This window comes from Hippopotamus amphibius, chromosome 5 (genome assembly GCF_030028045.1).
Source record: "Hippopotamus amphibius kiboko isolate mHipAmp2 chromosome 5, mHipAmp2.hap2, whole genome shotgun sequence".
NCBI classification, from domain to species: domain Eukaryota; kingdom Metazoa; phylum Chordata; class Mammalia; order Artiodactyla; family Hippopotamidae; genus Hippopotamus; species Hippopotamus amphibius.
The window spans coordinates 46,404,161-46,409,708 of NC_080190.1; the positions used below are offsets into that span (position 1 = coordinate 46,404,161).

Sequence of the window (5,548 nt, forward strand, 5' to 3'; positions counted from 1 at the left end):
TTCTAACTCCAAGGCACAATAGAATCTACTGTAGAAAAAGAAAAAACTAATAATTTGGCCTGCTTTGAATATCACTAAGCATGGCATCTATCAGTGATACATAAATAAATATGCAAATAAATTAAAAAGAAATAGAATAAAAATGTATTTTCATATTAATATAAAACAAAAAAAACAAGGCAGTAATAAAAACAATAGCAATTACAATGCCAACAAAAACAACAAATACAGGTGATCCTGTTTTTGGTTCTAAAGTAACAGAACCTTAAATATGTCCCATAAACCTGGACTTCCACAAAACAAGCCCCGATTCTGGCTTTGCTGATGTCTAGACAGGTTTGATATGACCTCTGTGAATGTGATTCTCATGTGGCTGTCATTGTTTTCTATTATAAACATATTAATTGGTGACCTTGGCAACTTTTGAATTTTTTTCTTTAAATTCTTGTATTTTCAACTGGGCTGGCCAGTCTATCTGAAGGATGACTCACATTCTTTACAAGTAAACTTTTAAGCAAATTTTTAATGTTTTATTTTATTTTGCTTTATTTAGAGTTTGACAAATGTATTGGTATTTTAGTAAAGACGTTCATCTCAGTCGTTTTTCTCTCCCATCTCAACCTTAGGTTAATATTTCATTTGAGTCAAGAAAAGAAAATTTAGGAGAGGGAGGTTATTTCAACATAAACACTAAAAAGAACAAAAATGAAAAGTTTGCCTATGTTAAAGCAAGTTAAATTCATGTATCTTGATATAATTAAATCATGTAAGAACTAATAGTTCTATATACATTTCTGTTGTTTCACTTGGGGCTTACTCTAAACTCAAATGCAAGTGAACAAAGTATTAAGAATATACACAGGCTGGAGTTATTACCTGTTAAAAGAGCTCTGCAAGTAGTTACCATCAATCAATCTGAAGCTGCATCCAAACCTAACATGTAGGAGTTTTCAAGGAAATCATACTATATGTTTCTTTTATGTGTGACTATGCTTTTAAAGATATATTTAACTGTCACATTAAAAAAGAATTCATATACAATATAAAAATACAAAATAAAGGTAATCCTATAATACATAGATTAACAAAGTATATGTGGTCAAAAATTCCATAAAATATGTTTAAAGATGCATTTTCTTTCCTTTTATTTTCAGTATCTAAAATGTGCTTGTGAGAGGCCACTGGTTAATATGTATACAGTTAAAATAAACCATATTATTGTGCTAAATAAGAATTCCTGTAATAAGCACAAATCAAATTGGATTTCACAAGTTAGTAACATAAATGCTTTGATAAAGTTACAGAAAGTGCATCTTTCTTATTTTCCTTCTTCATACAATGTTGCTTTTTTTTTTTTTTTGTACCCTTTAAAAAATAAGAATAGCCAAATATTTAACTATTATGTACATTTAAATTTTTGGTGGTGGCTTGTTGTTTAAAAAAAAAAAAAAACTTCCTTATGATTTGCTTCAAGATCTGGTGGAAATGCTTACAGGAACTAGCTAATAACAAAAATCAAGAGAAGCACATTCAACATACTGATTTACTTTGGTAGAAAATGGTTGTTCTTTGAAGACTAATGAAGGAAAACCAGACCCTTTAAAGTGAAGTGGACTATTTTAAATACTCAACAGTTTACATAGCATTTTAAATATTCTTTATAAAGAGCTAAGCATCTGTATCCACTGATAGCAATGCAATAACTAGTTTATGATGATTTGAAACAAAACAAATGCCCATTAGGAAAAAAAAAAAAGCTGTATTTTAATTTTATCTAATTTACTTTCTCAGTCAATAGTTCAGTAACCATTTTCCCCCCAATACAACACTCTATAAGGCTGTTCCTTGGAGCCAGACAGTTTTGGTTAATAAGGGAATTAATTTACAGAGTAATTGCCTACAATTTAAATAGACAACTTTCTGCTTCCCTCTTAATGTGCTAATAATTGTGTCTAATAAAATATGCAATTCTTAGAAAGGTACAGTTTCTGATTTTTTTTAATAGCTGGAACCTTTGGAAACTAATCACATGAAACTACAAAATTAGTAAATATCTTGGAATCTGTATAAAAAACATAAATTACCTCTCATTTCAAATTCTCATTTATTAGTGTACCACTCAATCTTTAAAAAAAGAAAAAATAATAATAAGAAGGCAGCTCCAAAGAGTCTTATATCATTCTTTAAAAAAGGAAATTTTTCCTTTTAACTTTACACCCACCCCACACCCCAGTTTCAAAACACATCATTCAATTGTCTTGGTCATGGACATTTCCAAGATGAGATTTTAAATTTAGCTCCCATAGCTTCTGGTTATCAGAAAACCCATGCTTTCCTTTATTGAAGGAATTTGATCCTGATGAGGTTGGTGTATCGCTTCCAATATTCTTCATCCTCATCTTGCTTCTGGAAGCATTTCCTCTGGTTCACTCTCTTCATCTTCATTAAAAGCTGCTGCTACTGAAAGGGTTTTTGGAGCAAGAGTTGGAAGGGTTTCTTTAGATTTACGTGAGCCAAGTTTCATAGATATGGCCAAGGCTTTCTTTTTCATCTGACTACCTATAGCAAATCTTTGTAGGCTTTGTTTGAGCTTCTTCTTCAGTTGATCACTGCAACTGGAATTTTCCCCTCCATTATTGCAAGAAACAGTTTTCACAGGTTTTTCTGCTTCTTCTTCAGGTCATCTGGCAGCTCCAGTCTGCTGTGGCTTAACAGGCTTCTCCTCTCCTGCCTTCCCTTCCGCCATGTTCCCGGCTGCAGCTTTCAAATTGTTGTGTACAGTTAAATTTGTTTTTTTTGAGAAATAGAACTTTCTACATGCCCTTTCTTTAAAACAAATCAACTCTGAAATTAGGGTGTTAAATATTAAATTTAGGCCTTTGGTAACAAGGATAGAATATACCCATGAAGAAAAATACGTCCTTAATTGTTATTTTTCTGAAATTCTCCTGAGTATTTTATAAAACATCTAAATATCAGGACAACTGATAATTAATTTCCTGGAGGAAAATTATTGACTGCAAAATGTTGCTCTTTAGAACCTGGCCTGTTAATGAGATTCTTACTAGAACATCCTTTCAGTTGTCATTTTTTTAATTAATTAGTTAATATTAATTAATTTATGGCTCCATTGGGTCTTTGTTGCTGCTCACAGGCTTTCTCTAGTTGTGGCGAGTTGGGGCTACTCTTCGCTGTGGTGCTCTGCTTCTTATTGTGGTGGCTTCTCTTGTTGAGGAGTACAGGCTCCAGGCGTGCAGGCTTCAGTAGCTGTGGCACATGAGCTCAGTAGTTGTGGCTCGTGGGCTCTAGAGCACAGGCTTCGTAGTTGTGGTGCATGGGCTTAGTTGCTCCATGGCATGTGGGATCTTCCCCAATCAGGACTTGAACCTGTGTCCTCTGCATTGGCAGGCAGATTCTTAACCACTGCACCACCAGGGAAGTCCCTCTTAGTTGTCTTATTACTATGGCAAGGTCAGCAACTGCAGCCCCTTCTAGCCTCTGATATTTTCTCTTACCCCAAGCCATGTATGATGTTCTAGGAGAGAAGTTCCATGAGACTAGTCGATAGGGAGTGGCTGAATGTCAGAGACAGGTCCTTCCAAGGGTGTTAAGCAAGCAGTATCAGGAGATGGGGACTTCCCCCCATCACTAATTTATTATTCTTCTGTGAAAATTCCTGTTTCTGGCCAGCGTTTCTCTCCTCCCTCTTCTCTCTTACCCTCTGTGGAACAGAAGAAAGTCTCATAGTTTTTCCTCAACCAAGTCATCTCTGAACCAAACACCCAGCAGTGCTTTGTACATTTTATGTACAAAAATATAAAAATGAGGAAATAAAACTTCTTTCTATATGTATGTCTTTTCACATTTATGATTAGTCTTTTGTGTTCTATACATCTTGGCAATCATAAATCTGTGGGTTTCTAAAGACCCAAAGGTCAGTTAGCACATAAAAAGAAAAACAGACTTCAGATATACTGATTTTTTATCACAAAGATGGACCCAAGTTCTAAGTTAAAGCAGCAGAGCTGGGTCTTGCAGAAGGAAGCAGGGAAGGAAATGAAAGTAGGGCTTGGGGACCTCTGAGTGAGGAGGCCAGTGCTGGGGGATGGTAATCTGCAGGAGTGATTAGAGAAAGGGGGAGAAATAATCTCCTTTCTTCCTCCCCATCATACTTTCAAACTACATTTCGCTGAAAATTAGAACCAGGTAGACAGTTTTGCATTTGTGGGCACTATTTCATTCCGAGTTACTACTAGCCTGATCTTTGCCCACAGAAGTCTCTAAAGCCTGTTCACACTTAAAGGACACACATACGTAAAGAACTGTGGCATAAGTCTGAATTTTTTCATTCTATGTCAAGATTAGGTGCAGGCACTATCTGGTAGATTCAACAGTAACCACCCCAGGTGAAGAAGCATTTTTTGATTTCCTTTTACTTTTAAATGGACATTTCTTTTTAGTTGGATTCCTAGTGTTTGGGGGTAGTGCTTGGTGTTTTAATCACAAATAGAGAGTTGGTTGCTTGTTCAAAAGACAGAAAAATCCAATTCTGAGCTATAGAGACCACCTCCTAAGAGAACACAGTCTAGCCCCATAAGACCAGCAAGAAGGTTTTCTATTATGTCATACTCCCTAAGATCTTATCCAGATCCAGTAATTCTGATGCAATAATATCACTGACCTGATTCATAAGGCTATTTCTTTATTATTCCTTGCTCATAATAGGTTTGCCATAAAGTTTGCTATTTTGAGACTTTATCAAATTGTAATCATCAAGTAGGTAATTGCTTCCAAGCTTAAACAGCATGATTTGTAAATTTCAAAATTAGAAATGCCAATATTCATAGAATATTTGAGTTTAAGGACGCCAAGAGACCATTTAGTCCAATACATACACACAAAATGAAGGTCCCAGATCTATTGAATCTCTGTCTCTTAAATCTGAATTTTAACAATTTCTTTATGTAAATAATCTACTCTAACACATTTGAAAACTGCTATTATAGTACTACTTTCCTGTACTCCCCAAAATATTTCAACCTTACTTGCAGTGAAGATTTGTGCTTGAGGTAGAAAATGTATTTTAATACAATAATAAGCAGCTTGGTACCTGGTCTAGCTTATTAATAAGTTATTTCAATAAATCTTTGTTCACATTTTCTTATTTATTGTCCATATGTTTGTTCTCTACATCTGTCTCTCTATTTCTGCCTTGCAAACCAGTTGATTTGTACCATTTTTCCATATTCTGCATATATGTGTTAATATACAATATTTGTTTTTCTCTTTCTGACTCACTACACTCTGTATGACAGTCTCTAGGTCCATCCATGTCTCTACAAATGTCCCAGTTTCATTGCTTTTTACAGCTGAGTAATATTCCATTGTAAAAGTATGGGAAAAGTTTATTAGTAAAAACTGAGAAAGTCAGTGGTGAAATAGAGATAGTAAGTGTGTGGTTTAGCAAGCTACTTCACTTCTGGAATCCTGCAGAACTCAATTAAAATTCAACTGCAGTTATGAATGACGTGCTTTACTAATGTGCTTC

The 5,548-nt window shown here is 34.6% G+C and overlaps 1 pseudogene; it reads right to left on the reverse strand.

The window, feature by feature from the left end:
* Positions 1–2,249: 2,249 nt before the first annotated feature.
* Positions 2,250–2,746, reverse strand: LOC130854400 (PEST proteolytic signal-containing nuclear protein-like; annotated as a pseudogene).
* Positions 2,747–5,548: the final 2,802 nt, after the last annotated feature.